The sequence below is a fragment of the Ictidomys tridecemlineatus genome, chromosome 11, assembly GCF_052094955.1.
Source record: "Ictidomys tridecemlineatus isolate mIctTri1 chromosome 11, mIctTri1.hap1, whole genome shotgun sequence".
Taxonomy (NCBI): Eukaryota; Metazoa; Chordata; class Mammalia; order Rodentia; family Sciuridae; genus Ictidomys; species Ictidomys tridecemlineatus.
The window spans coordinates 94,966,228-94,982,101 of NC_135487.1; positions in this window are offsets into that span (position 1 = coordinate 94,966,228).

Below are 15,874 nucleotides of genomic sequence, written 5' to 3' on the forward strand. Positions count from 1 at the left end.
TAGCCATAAATGTTAAAATTGATATATAAAATTAATAAAATATCAATAAGTGTAGCCTGAGAAAGTCTGAAAACAAAGATAGTCCATTACCTCTCTAAAAAGAAAAGCACTGGACTCACTGATTCAATTTATCTGATTTGATCTTATTAGCACTTCTGTGCTATTAACCTTGGACTCATTTAAGCCATAGCTAACAGTCTGAGGAAGGTAAATAATGCCATGTGTCATGTCTCTAAATTATTATTGATTCAGGATTTGAACCTCATCCTTTATCATTCCTAAATGAAATCTTGTTTTATCTGTCCAATGAAATTGAATTCCCAGGTAGGTGTAGTAATAACAATAAATAATTTTAATATATTTGAAGTTTTAATTACATACCAGGTAATTCTGGGCCTTTTCTTTATAAGATCGTTAACACCACATGCCAACATATCTCAACATAGGAGTTTGTCTTGACAGAAGAAGGCAGGTAGGGCTAGTGCACTAGGCTTTCCCAGGACAGAACTGGAGCAGGGGCTGAGACAGTACCCAGGCAGCTAGAAGTGGTGCTAGAAGTTCTGCAGGACTGTAAATATTTTCTAGTGGTTGCCATCCAACCACAATGGCTCAGCTTCCTTCTATCAATGTGGAGAAGGGCCCAGGACAGCTTATCACATGAGCACTGCCTGGGAACCAGGGAAGAAAGGCCAGAAGCCTCAGGTGAAGAAGGAGGTCAGATGAGATGATGACCTGCAAGTGATGCTCATGTGCACCTGTCTGTAAACCACCACTCAATGATATGGGAGAAGGACCAGGTGACAACAATGAGGACTGTGGGCTATGAACAGGGATGTTGGAAAGCCATCAGACCCGTGGCAAGGCACACAGTTTTCTGATGTTTCACAGCAGTGAAATGAGGATTATGGCCAGAGGGATGCACTTTTTTAGCAACAGGAGCTTCTGGGGTATATGCAGCAAAGAAAGAGTGTGAGATGCTAAGGTTCTAGGGGAGAAAACAGGGACCTTGGGACTAGACTAGAGGAGAAAGAGAAGGAGGTAAATCTGGAGTCTCCAGGACCAGTAGCACAATGGCAATTTTGACAGCTCTTAAATCTTCCTTTGTTCAGAGAATGTTGCCATGTATTAGTGGATCAGCTGGGAAAGCATCCAAGTCCTCTCTGGTGTGTTGCCCTCAGTATGGACAGAATGTAGCTGGAAAGCATATTAAGTGACAGACAAAGTCCTTGGGATTCAGGACATGGCATTTCTCAGTGTACAGAATAGTGTTACTGTTCTAGAGTTACCATTGTCTGCCTGTTGAAATCAGGAACGTCTTAACCCAGAATATATTCATTCATGGGTAGTATATTAAAACAGTTACTATAGGAAGTGTTTTTTAAAAAAATTTTATGTGATTTGTGACTATTAGTTCTATTAAGATAAATTTTTAAAAGTAATTCTTTAATTAAAAATGTGCCTTTAATATTGTTTTGATTTTTAATTCCTCTTCATAGATAACTGAGAAAATAATGTTGGAAAAATATGTAAGACTCTGTTTTTTGAGAGAATGCCCATCAATAAATAACCACACTTCCTTATTAACCAAGCTCCATGAAGTTAAAAAAAAATCTCTTCTTTTTCAGATCACAAGGAACTTAAATCACCATCACAAAGAATGGACAATACATGTAAAACAACGAAACCACTTAGTCTGAAATCTGATGTGACAACAAATGATATACAGAGGCCTATGCCAAGCACTAAGATCAGATTTTTCTGTTTGCCTATAGATAAGTTCCATCTTGCAAGCTCTCCTAATGAGAAAAACAGCAGAAACGTGGGAAATGTCAATTCAGACAAGTTTTGCCAAAATCTTACCTTTGAAGGACTTAATAGAAAAGATACCCCTACTTCTGTTGGCTCCCAATTTAATGGTTTTGATCAGCAGATTCCACAAAAAACTCAGGGAAAACAATGTGAACCAAAGAACTTAACTGGCATGAGTGCAGTGATTGTGCTAAGTGTACTCTAGGAAAATGTGAAAATGAGCATCAAGGTTAGTGTTGACCATTCCAATGATGACACACAGCCAAACATGCTAGCCAGTTCAGCAAGAGAAATATCAGTGAGACTTTCCTCTCATTCTCACCGTTTTTCTCTGGCAAGAGCACCCAGAATACTGCAATCCCAAGTCAGGACAACAAACCACCTACCCTGACCAGCAAAGTCAGGAGGACTGAGGAGAGACCAGCTTCACCTTTAGCAGCAGTGCCTCCTAGTACAGCTCTTACTCCCCTGAGTCATGTGAAGAAAGATGTTCCAGTGGCAGACAGCACATCAGCTTATGCTTTGAAGCCAGCTGCTGAGCCTAAAGAGAACTCTGAGGAGCTCGGCCTGCCTGAAATGAATCCAATGTGCCAGGGACTCAGACTAAAACAAGTGGAAGAGAGTCAAGACCTTGAATTTGAAATGCCAAAGTTTGTGTAGGGTTGACAAAATTCACTTTTTCTTTTTCTTGTTTAATTTTAAAGTATTGTGTTTATTTTATGAAAGAATGCAGTGAAAGAACCCCTTTTGTATAGGATTGCCAAAGTGTATATTTTGCCTTTTTGCCTTGAATTTTGTTTGCTAGTCATATAGAATGGTAGTGTTTTAGTCATATAAAATGATAGTGCCTCACTGGTATTGTCTTTAAATTCTGTGTTTTTGAGGTTATGCATAAAATAAGTATTATAATTTTAAATTTAAAATAATTTTCTCTATAAAATGATTCATGGAAATGCATCTTTAATGTATAATATTGCTTTCAACAAATAGGGGTAGTAGGGGAAAATGAGCTTTATTTTAGAGAAAACCTGGTGCTGATTCATAAAATGCTTCTGAATGAAAGTGCCTGAAAAATCTTGATTGGGTATGAATATATTTTTTTCCACATAATGGTCTAGTGCATCTTTGACCACTTGTGTTGTTATAGCATGTATGGAAGCATTGGCAATTCACTTAACTTTTCAAAATTTACATAGTGGCCTAAAAGCTTGCAAATCTGTGTTTACTAGCATTCTACTTGTCAATTTTTACTTATGGTAATTAATATCATTGTAGAAAGAAAATGCACTTCAATACTAAAAAGTTTCAGACATTGGCAGAGAGACAACACAGACTGACAGAGTTGAGGCATCTCGAGTGTGAGAGACCTATACCCTCACTCCTCTCAGTTGAAGCCTGTTGCTGCATTGCCTGGGACTTCTGGCTGTCTGCTGAGGAGAGCAAGTGGCCAACAGCTAGGGCAAGATGAAGCTTTCTCTGGTGGCCGTGGTTCTGCTGCTGCTCTGCTCAGCACGGCCGAGTATGATAACAAAAAAACGACGTGGGTACCCTGCTGGGCATAGACCTGGGGAATACTTACTCCAATGCATTTCTCTTGACATTTTGAGGGTTTGGTTAAAAATACTCCTTTGGATGTATTCCTGTAATTCTAGTGTCTTTGGATACTGAGACATGTGGATCTCAAGTAGAAAGCCAGCCTTAGCAATGGTGAAACTCTTAGCAATCCTGTCTTTAAATGAAATTAAGAATAAGACTGGGGATGTGGCTCAATGGTTGAGTGTCCCTTAGTTCAATTTCCATTACCCCCAAAAAAAGTCCTTTTGTTTGAAATGTTTTGATTATAAATCACTTTACATACTTTTTCTACCTGGACTATCTACCAGTGAAAACATATATGTCATTAGAATGGAACAAAAATGTATTTAAGTTCATTTTGAGAGTAAGAAAGGTTGATCTTAACCAGGTGATGGTGAAGTGTACTGATAATTTATTAGGTCACGTACTGTTCTAAGCACTTTTCATCTCAACAAACTCAAAGGAACTGCTAATTGACTTACATAAGATTTGGCCCTTCCTCATTTTGTGATTGAAAGAAGAGGTTGTGGTGCTATTTATTCCACAGGCAGCACAGGTGGTGTGAACAGTTTGGTCACATTGGAAAATCCTCAGGGAGTTTAAATTAAAGAAGCAGAACAATTTTACCTTTAAACCAGCTCTGGGATGGCTCCTTGAACCCTCAGCTTCAAGCTCCCCAGGGGGGGCAGTGAGGTTTTACTTAAGGAAAGGAGAGAGAGAGAGAAAGAGAGAGAGAGAGAGAGAGAGAGAGAGAGAGAGAGAGAGCACACTAGAAAGAGGGCTTTTATTGGGAAACAAAAAATTCTCGGGATAATTTAATTCAATGAAGGTCAAGTGGGGGCAATGTGGCAAGGTCAGGTGCAATGATTGGATCTTTGGGGCAGTGGTGAGACGTGCCTCCACATCTCCACATAGAAAAGCTCTCAAACCAAGAAGGGTGGGGAGAGCTCTTCCACATTAAAAGTTTCTGAGTACCTCAAACCTAGCCAGGGAGTAAACTCAGTTAGTTCAAGGATGGACTCTCATAGTGCTGCACTTCATAGGGAAGGGAAAAAAATATAATGACTTCTTTCTAGGGAGCAGAGTGGCTCAGCAGCTAAGCAGCATGGGGATAATCCAGTTCCAGGAATGGGGGGAGGTCCAGAAAACTCAGTTCCAGAACTGCAGGGTTCTGGGAGATCAAATAATTGTAGGGTCTAGGATTATTATCCAGTTCCAGGACTGCAGAATCTTGGGAGGCCTGCTGCCCCCAGCAGAACAGGCAGCCAAACTAAAGTTTGAGTGAATTTCCTAGGATACCAAATAAAACAGCCAGGAGAGCTCCTCTGCCTCAAGCTCCCCAAATGGGAGAGCAAGGAATGTCATGAGGGGCTGGTGAGAGTGAACATGTCCAAGAGTGGACTTTTACTTGGGAGACCCTCATTCTTTAGAAAATTCCATCCAAAAAAGGTCAAGAGGGGCAGGGTTACAATGACAGGTAAGATAATTAGACCCCTGGGGTTATAGAAAGGCATGCCTAAGCATGAAGACACATTCTGCTACTTCCAGGATCAGGGCAGCAATCTAGGGCCACTTTGAATGTGGCAAAATCACTGGAAGTGACTGACAGAGCTGCAACCAATCAGGGAAGGAAAATGCTGGTCACTCAGAGCAACAGCCCCCCACAGAGGCCTATCCAGTTTTAGGTCTGGAAGGTCTAGGAAGCTCACACAGTTCCAGCATTGCAGGGTCCTGGCTCTTACCCGGAGTTGTACGGTTTTCTGACCTGTAGGGTGAGGATGTAGCTCAGCCAATGCTCTGTTTTCTGAACCCATGGCACTACATTCATCTCAGCCCTTGCAAGTCTGGCTGCTCAGCTAGGTCCCAAGAAGTGATGTGAAACTTTAGTCAGATGTGGATTATGACTGCTGTGGGCACTCAGATGCCTCTTCCAGGAGGAAGCATACAGTCCCAGCCCAGGCTCTGAGGGGCATGGTGCACCAGAGACTGGGAGCACTGATGTGTGGCTTCACTGCAGCCTGGCCCAATAAGGTAGGCTATGACAGGGGCTGAGCTCAGGAGTGGCAGGACACCAAGTGTGGGTGGTTTAGCAGTGCCTAAGTCTCAGGAAAGGTGGGGTGCCATGGCTGTTTGTCACCTAAGCAAGACACAATCCAGCAGTATTTCCATTCCCCAGGTGTCATGGTCTAATAGTTGTGCTGGCCACAAGAGTCGGGTACACAGTAACCTCCTTTTCTTCTGGGAGCTCAGATGTGTGGACTACAGGCAGTCCCCTCAGGGGAGCTGAGTGGCATGAGAATACAAGAGTCCTAGTAGTGAGTATGGAAGGTATCTAAGGTTTGGGTGGATGCTGCTGGGGTCCCCTTGCTTGATTAGTCCACACAGGGAGGAGGCTTCCTTGTTCTGAGCTGCTCCTGGCTATTGATGGCGTGTCAGACATTAAGTGTGTCCTATACTCTGTGTGGACATCTCAGGTTCCCATGCTCTATCTGGCTTCTGCTGATCCTTAGATGTGCTCTGAGGATCTCTTCACTTACCCTCACCAAAATGCATTGCTTATTTTGGGAGTTGTCTTTGTGGGAGATAGGATGTTAGGGCTTCTAGTCAGACTTCTTGCTAGCATCTCTCCTCCCTAGAAATTCTTACTTTAAAATCAGAATAATCATACCAACTATCACCATGTTTATTCAAATTTGTATTGGAGATCCTCATGAGTTAAATATAGTCAGAATAGAAGTAAGTAGAAGAATGGAATACTAAAATATAGAAAGCTTAGACTTGAATTATTTTCAAATGATGACTATTTTTTAATATTATTATTTTATTTTTAAAATTTTAGATAGACCCAATATCTTTATTTTATTTTTTAATGTGGTGCTGAGAATCGAACCCAGTGCCTCCCGCATGCCAGGCGAGCGCACTACCACTTGAGCCAAATCCCCAACCCAAACTCTTTATATTTTGAAAAAAAAAATGTAATCTTCAGAAAGATTATTGGAAATACCTATAGAAATTGTCAAGGTTCCTGAATAAAAGCTTGAGGTATAAAAGTAAAATTAAAGTTTTATATTTCAGTGGCAAATGATTAGAAATTGTGATTGAACAGGATGTACTATTTACAATAGTATCAGAGACTGAAATTGCCTAAATAATCAAATAATAGACTTAAGACTTCTATAGACAAATTATAAAATTTTATTAGGGGATATTCAAAAGAACATAAATATACAAAGGCATATACTACATTTGTCAATATAATACTTGTTGGGAAAAGTATAAATGGCAGCCGTACCCCAGAGAAAAAAAACCCAATATGGCGCCTAAGGACTTCTTCTTCCTACCTTCTTCTTCTCTGCAGTGGCTCCAAAAGTTTCCACCCTTGTGAACTCTCCCACAGGTGCCAATTTCAAATCTCGCTGGCGGGGAACCTTAGCCCCAATGAGAACTAATTCCTGGGCTCTGGAGCTGATATCTGGAAGAACTTGCCAATAAACCGGTGGCCTGCCATTTATCTAAGCCCTACCCTCACCCCTTAATTCTCTATAAAAACACAGCTTTTTGCAATAAAATTGGAATTCTCCTGGGGAAGTGTCTTTGTGTGGGGAATTCTTTCATTCTTAGTCTAGGTAATTTTTAAAAGAATTTTTAAGGTAGCCAGGTGAGGTTGTGCACACACGTAATGCCTGCAGCTCAGGAGGCAGAGACAGGAGGATCATTAGTTGAAAGCTAGCCACAGCAAAAGCAAACACTAAACAATTTAGTGGGAGTGTGTCTCTGAAATAAAATACAAAATAGGGCTGGGGATGTGGCTCCATGGTAGAGTGCCCCTAAATTCAATCCCCAGTACATCCTCCCCCAACCCAAGTATTTTGAAGGCTAAAACACCATGAAATCTAAAGATTAACCTGGAGTGGGTCTAGCCTATAAATTAACTATTAAGCTATTATTATTATTATAAATTAAGCAAATGTCATTTTAAAGTTGTTCTGATCAAAATAGTATAATGCAGGTGCAGACGTAGAAATTACATTAAGTACAAAATTACTTTGATGTAACAGCAACCTCCTATCAATTAGACATTTCATTTTGCATGAAAACACAGAGGCTCACAAAACAACTCAGCATTCTAGAATCACAGAGTTTTTGAAGAATTTAAAAATTGCCTCAGTCTGGCTGGGCACAAATCACCAAGCCGCCACAATGCACTTGTATCTTCAAACAGGAAACTTTATTCCCCCAATTCCACCAGCACTCCACGCACACCCCAGGAACTTTCTCAGCTCTCCACCTGGCTCTGCCCCCACTCTTTCAGATGGTGAGAACTCCATGGGAACTCCAAAGTAGAGGGTGCCATAGGCAGCAAGAGCAGCCCTATTGCCGGACAGTTAAGGTCTGTATACAATTGAATACACAGCTTAACATAACCATCATCATCTCAATGGCTCGCTGGATTCACCTCTGAACGACTGCCTTCCAGCAAAATGCCATGTGTCATCCCGACTGGGCTGTGGCCCTCAACAAAAAATGTTCAGTAAAATATAAGAGGAAATTCATTGCAAAATTACACACTAGGGTAGTGTGCAAGAAGAATGCAGAATGGAAGCAGTATACAATCTAAATGTCTGAATGTTCTATTCTTCATGACATACCCACTCCTATGCACACATTAGTCTTTCTTGGTAACAGTGTAATAGGTTAGTTGTGAGGACCAGACTGAATGTAAGCAAGGCTTGTCAGCAGAGGAAGTTTTCCGAGAGACATGCACTCTTGCTCTTTTGGGAGATGCAGCGGGCAACGCTATTGGTCAAAGCCACAATTCTCTCGTTTTCTTAACTTTTAATTTGTTTTAATTACTTATACATGACAGTAGAATGCACCTATATACTTTGATATATCATACGTAGATGGGATATAATTTCTCTTTTTCTGACTGTACATATTTTAGAATCACATTGGTCATACAGTCACATATATATAAAGTAATAATGTCTGCTTCATTCTATTATCTTTCTTATCCTCATATCCACTGCCTTCCCCTCCTTTCACTTCTCTCTACCTAAGGTAATGCTATTTTTTAATACACATATATACCACAATTTTTGTATTTGTGTTTGTATATAAAGTATGTTGACACCCAATTCAAGTCTTAATAAATTACATTTCACCATCCTTGCTAATCCCCTGCCCCCTCCATTTCTCTCCCACCCCTCTACCCTATTTCTCCCATTCTCTTCCTTCCAACCCCACCATGGGTAAACTTTCTTATATCAGAGAAAACATTCAGTATTTGTTTTGGGGGGTATTGACTAACTTCACTTAGCATTATCTTCTCCAGCGCCATCCATTTACATGCAAATGCCTTAGAATTGTTCTTTTTTAATGCTGAGTAAAATTCCATTGTGTATATATGCCACATTTTTTTATCCATTCATCCACTGAAGGACATCAGGTTCACTCACTTCTATTTCATTCTACTATCTTTCCTATCCCCACATCCCTACCTTCCCCCTTTTTTATCTATTGTGAATTTTGGTGCTATAAACATTAATGTGGCTGTGTCCCTGTGGTATGCTGTTTTTAAGTCCTTTGGATATAGTCCGAGGAGAGGAATAGCTGAGTCAAATGGTGGTTCCATACCTCCATACTGTTTTCTATATTGGCTTCACCAATTTGCAGTCCCACCAGCAATGTATGAGTGTACCTTTTTCCCCACATCCTCACCAACACTTATTATTGTTTGTCTTCATAATGGTTGCCACTCTGACTGGAGTGAGATGATATCTTAGAGTGGTTTTGATTTGCATTTCTCTGATTGCTAGAGATGATGAGCATTTTTTCTTATATTTATTGATTGACTCTATATCCTCTTCTGAGAAGTGTCTCTTCAGATCTTTAGCCCAATTGTTGATTGGGTTATTTTTTTTTTCTGTGTTTAGCTTTTGGAGTTGTTTATGTACCCTAGAGATTAGTGCACTATCTGATATGTGAGGTGTAAAGATTAGCTCCCAGGATGTAGGCACTCTGTTCACTTCACAGATTTTTTTTTTTTTTGCTGAAAAGAAACTTTTTAGTTTTATTCCATCCCATTTATTGATTCTTGATTTTAATTCGTGTACAGTAAGAGTCTTATTAAGGAAGTTGGGGTCTAATCCCACATTGTGAAGATTAAGTGAGTATGAGTTTTTTAAATTATATGCCCATATTGTTATAGAGAGTTCATGCATTTTTCTTTGAATGTAAAGATAAGTAGTTTTTACCATATTGCTGAAGTTTGACTTATGGTTCATTGACTTAAGTAGTACTCAATTTTGTGTGATTGTTAATAATATTTTCACAAGGATTAACTTTTCCCATATACCCAAAGCAACTAAGAGACACATTGTCATTTACATGTATAAATAATGCATATAAGAATAATGTAATCAATGCTTGATTATCTGGGGGAAGAAAGATGTCTTAAACTAAAAATGTTTAGAAATTTAAGAATATATTTTCAATATAACTGATAGAGTTTCAATATAACTAACAAACTTAAAAATTAGAAATATGTAAATATAACCTACAAATTGGTAAGAAAATATAATTAATCTAGTTAAAAATGACCAAAATATATCACCAGAAATTTTACAAAGGAATACAAATGACTATCAAACACAGAAAAGGAATGTAACATTATCAATGTCAATAAATACAGACTGCATAATGAGATAGCTTCTAAAATTTTTATTGCCAACAACTAAGAGACCATGATAAAGTGCCTGGACACCTTCAAGGAGACTAGACCAAGGACATCTCACATGTGATCAACACTGTGGCAACTCATGCTGCTTCTAGGAAGAGAGCTGGGTGTGACCCCTGGACTGACCTCTTATGTGCCCTGTGACCAGCAGCCACATTCCCAGAACATATACCACAGACAGTCTCACACAAGGGAGGCCTGTGCCTAAAGCTCATAGAAATGAAGTTCAGGGCAACAAAAACCTGAAGACCTCTCAAAAGTGCAAAAGCAAGAGAATGAGAAAGGCTACCAGATACATCCACAGGCTGGCTCCAGTCAAAACCAGTGAGCACAGTGGGTGAGTTTAAGGACCACAACTCTTTGATAGCTATTTTTATGTGTCCAGCTGGAAAGGTTATGGTCCCCAGTTGTTTGGTTAAGCATCAGTCTAGATGTGGAAAAATACTTCTTAGCTGTGATTAACATTGACTTTGAGTAACATAGGCCACCCTTTATACTGTAGGTTGGCCTCATCTAGTCAGTTGACAGCTTTAAGAGTAAGAACTGAGGTTCCTAAAGCAGAAAGGATTTTTCTCAAGGCTTCAAAATAGAAGACTCATCTGAGTTTCCAAGCTGCTAACTTATGTAATTGACTTGAGACTGCAGCATCTACTTTTTCCTAAATTTTCAGCCTGCTGACAAGTGCCATGGATTTCAGATTGTCTGCTCCCATAATATGAAACAACACATTAAAACTAATCTCTCTTTCATTCTCTCTCTTCTTATCTCTTCCCAGACTACACAGAATGCAGATACATTCAACAGAATATTTTTGTTAAATTAAAGGATCACTAAAATGTTATACATTTATATGTATTTGTACACAAACACAAACACATATACATACACATATAATGTTAGAAATACTAACAGCTGCAATACAACTTCAAAAAAAATGAGAGAATAAGGACTCCTAAAGGTGGAAAGAGGCAGGGGAAAGTGTATACTTCCATGAAAGTTGTTACACTTGAATTTTCAAGGTAGGTTTATGAGACATAACTAAAAATTTAATAAAAGCAGGCCAGCATGGACAATGTAAGTGTGTTATCAATGTGAGTTATGGGCAATTGAATCTTTGGCATCTGATATCTTTTGAAACATAGAAAAATTAGTAATCAATGTTTCCATGATGTGCATGGATTTCTGGTGGCAGTGGATGGAGGTGGAAGAGGAAAACAAAGGCCCCATGCTGAGGAGAGGCACTTTCCCACATCTATGCTCATTTTTCAGTCATCAGAGCAGAGAACAGAACTGTGGAATCTTGGCTGTCCCTGAAGTCACCTGGGAAGTTCTTAGTGCCTGGAGCTCACCCCCAGACATCCACATTTATTGGCCTTAGAATGAGTTTAGGAAAGGACATAACAGAAGGCTCACCAAGAGGTTCTCATTGCAGGTCTGGGACTCCCTGCTAGACAGGATGCTCTCAGGATGCAGATGTCTGAGCCCTGATTTAAAGTTAGTTTCAAGCAAATGAATAGCACAACCAAATATGCTTTGTACGAAGAGTACATGGCAGAGGGTAGAGGACAGATGAGCAAGATGGCAGGCTGGCAGTCACAAGGCAGTTGGATGCCCATCTTGGTGGGTTTGGAGAAAGGTGAGGCCTTTGGAAACAAATTTGCTGACTGTGGGGTGTGGATGCCAAGAGGAAAAGATGCTGAGGGGTGTCTGGTGGGACTCAGGATTTCAAGTTGGTGATTAGGTAGTTTGTGATAAGTAGTGATGGTGACCAGATTGCAACCCTTGGCCCTTTGATGTGCCAGCTTTGCAGTGCTTGGGAACTCATTGCTGCAGAAAAATATTTGTTAATCATTGGATGGCTTGAGAGAAGGTTAAAAGCAATGAGTGATTATGGGCATGGTGACATATTCGTGTAATCCCATCAGATCAGGAGGTTGAGGCAGAAGGATCCTGAGTTCAAAGCCAGCCTCAGCAAAAGTGAGATGCTAAGCAACTGAGTGAGACCCTGTCTCTAAATAAAATACAAAAAAGGGCTGGGATGTGGTTCAGTAGTTGAGTGACCACTGAGTTCAATCCCTGGTATACTTACTACAATTTTTTTTTTAATAAAAGCAATGAGTGATTTGTAAATTTTCTCCCAGAGGGCTGTTCAGGAAACGTTGCTTCTCATTCTTTGGGTCCTTGTGCCATGTCTGTTGGTGGCACAGCTTTTGTAGAGAGCAAGATTGATGGTTAATATGAAACACACAGACTTCTCATGAGTTGTTGAATGAGGCCAGTTGCACTCACCTCTGTATTCAGGTTTCCAAAATGCTGGTGTAGTCCCATGGACATCTTTTTGGTTTTATTTTATCTGTTTTTAAACAAAAAGTGAGTATCTATTGAATTGTCACCTAAAGTCATTAGCAAATAACATTTTTACCCTTAGTTCACAGTGTCACAGCAAACCATCTAAAAGGTATTCATGAGCAGAGTAATTTTAATATTAATAAACCTAATGATGATTTAAAAGCAAATTAATAATTTAATCTTCTGTTAATTCATGACATAGTTATAGAAAGTCTAGTTATTATGACTTCAATAAAAGGTCTTTTGGAGATTATCACATTTTGTTTGAAAAGAAACTGAAGGGCAAAAGTTTCTAAATCTAACTTGCAGTTCAAATCTTGCAATTTCTTCTCCTTTTCTGGAGGCAGGGTGAGGCTTAAAGACTTTCTTTCACTCTTTTCTGCTTTCTTATTATGGACTTCCCATCTCCTCCTGGCTGATGATTTATTTGAGTTTCTTTGAATGAAGGAGGAATAATCCAGGAGATTGGAAACAACCATCAAGAGTTGCAGCTTGACTAGACCGCACATGGACAGGTACCCGGTGAAGGCCTGAAAGTGCTGGGTCCAGTCCGGCCGAAGCCCCAGGCACAAATGTTTGCCAAATTAAGCTCAGAAATACGTCAGGATTTTTTAAGGAAATTGGGAGTAGAGGAAAAGCATCTCTGGCTTGTGAGATCACATGAGGAGAAGATGGTTGCCTGGGCCGCTGCTCTGTCAGGTCACTGGCTCTGGAATAGAGCTCAGAACAGAAAAGGTCAGAGCCCAGTCAGAGGTTGCCCTGCCTCTTGCCTCCCTGTAACTGTGCTTTGGCAGCCTGCACCTTATGATGGACTCAGCACCAGTATCTGCAGCTTCTCAGTCCACTAGAAAAGCTGTGTGAACACAGGCATGTCAGGAGGTGTCAGGAGTAGTAAGGATGAGAGCCTGGGCCTGGCTCCAGCACAGGAGCAAGTCTGAGGCACACCAGGTGGTAGTGACGGCTGCATGGCAGCCTGAAAAAATTCAACTGTCCTGACCTCTGAAGGTAAGAATGAGCCCACATTGTTTTGGGGACCATGCTACATACCACTTTTAAATATGTTTATAAGGAACTGGCTTCAGAGATATCACCAGGCACTGCTCACAGAGTTCGGTGAGAGGCCAGCACATGTTTGCAGAAGGTAAGACAGAAATATCCAATAAGATCGGACCCCTCACACAGCATCCTCCTCATCCTCTCTCCTGTACAATAAAAGGTGTGAAGGTCATTACACCTCTCAGCACTGGGCTGGGGACACATGGGTGACTCCATACCCTGCTTCAATTCTGGCTGATGGCATTACTATAACAGTGCATGTCTGAAATTTTAGAGGGGCATTTATGATCAATAGAAATAATCAAGTCCAGACCAAGGAAAAAAGTCTAAGAGAATATTCAATAATTTATAGCTAAATGACTTTGGGACCTTAAGATAGAATATTCAGGTGGTTCTTAAAGGACTCATAAATACTCAATTTAAAGGGAAAATATTAACATGAATGTTTATGATCAGAGCATTGAAATTACATTGATCATGTCTACTCTGGCTCTAAAAATAAAAGTGGAATAATAATCCAGCTATCTAAGTGAGAAGGCTGCAAGCCATGTCTTGCATGGTAAAGCAACATCTGACATTGTCACAGATAAGAAACCTTGCTCCAGGAGACCTTCCTGGAAACGCCCTCAAGGACTCTCAATAGACCCAGCTTCTAGCCCCAACTCTGCATCTCAGGGGGGAGTGTGCGCATCATTTGATGTTAGATTTTGTTTCTTTGAGGCAGAAAGGACACATATCAGAGTGACAGAGGTTGATGGAGGCAGCTTCTCAGGAAGAGATCTGCCCATGAGCTGGAAGAGGACCTTCCAAAGTTCTGGTTGTCCAGGGACGGGCATGGAGAATGCAAAACAAGAGGTTATCTGAGGGTCTTTGGTGAGGGTGTACAGGACAGAGGGGTGGACCATGATGAGAAACGGAGAGTGTTAGGCTTTCCTAGGGAAGTAGAGTGCCAAGGCCTCTCCTTAGATACCTGCAGCTCCTGAGAGGGTCGAGGAATACCAAGCTGGTTCAGACACCTCCTAGAATGGAAATGACAGAAAAACTCACAATTCCTGCCCTACCTACTCTAGAATCTGTTGGAAAAATGCATCCTAGAAATAGATGAATTCTAGATAGGGCAGAGGGGTGGAAGGGAAAAAGAAGGGGCAAGGGTTAGCAAGGATGGTGGAATGTGATGGACATCATTATCCAAAGTACATGTATGAAGATATGAATTGGTGTCAACATGCTTTATATACAACCAGAGATATGAAAAATTATGCTGTATATGTATAATAAAAATTGTAATGCATTTTGCTGTCATTTATTTTTTTAAAAAGTCAATAAAAATAAATTTAAAAAACGAGAAGCTAAAAAGAGATTAATAATAATAAAATAAAATAAAATAATTATAATAATTTCTCTGAAAAAGAAAGATCATTCTGGAAACTAAAAAGTGCAGTCCAAATGCAAGCTCCAGAAAACACACAGAAACATTGATTAATTATTTCCTGAATGGACAAAGCCAACAAATGGGTGGTGGTGCAGAGGAGAGAAAAATCACTTCCCAGCAAATAAAAAGAATTAATCACTGCCTCTCCTAAGACATTCACTGGCCATATTGGGTGGATTGATATATTAGTTAAGAATACAGACCTGGGGCTCTCACTTGACTTCACACCCAGCTTTCTTACTCTCTGTACCTCAGTAACCTCATCTACAAAATAAGGCAATTGTGATATTTCCTATTGAATATTTTCTGTCATGATAGGAGGATGTAAAATACTCCATAAAAGAAAGACTGAGAGAAAAAACAGGGCGAGAAAAAAAATCTGGGGGTGGAGTTATTGTTTTAGACTTGGAATCCAAGGTCAGGAGACTGAACAATGCCTCAGGGAAAGATCTACACAGGGAGCTCAAGAATTGAGCCCCAAGGCAAACTGACTAAGGAGGTTAGAAAAACAGCAAAAAAGTTGCCCTTTACCTAAAATTTCACAGCCATTTGGGTTGAAAAGAAGCAGGACAAGAGTGTCATTCTGAGTTCTTGAATGAGCTAAGAGATCTTAAATAATGTTATGCCAGATTCCTGGAACCCCAATAGACCTCCAGGGGCTGAATCCAATGAAATCGCACAAGAGTCTTTATTGCAAGCTCAAGCCTGGACTCACAACCATTCCCAATGCAGGAGTGAGTCCCGGCCCTTTGTTCAGTGAGATTTTATAGGTTTTGGGGTGATACTGTATGCAACACAACATCACACAGCAAATCATTTCATACCACGGGAAAGTCAAACAACAACTCAACATTGATTAGCCCATTCAATGGCGGGAACAAGTTGGTAGGGGTGATTGGTTAATACAAAAGGGA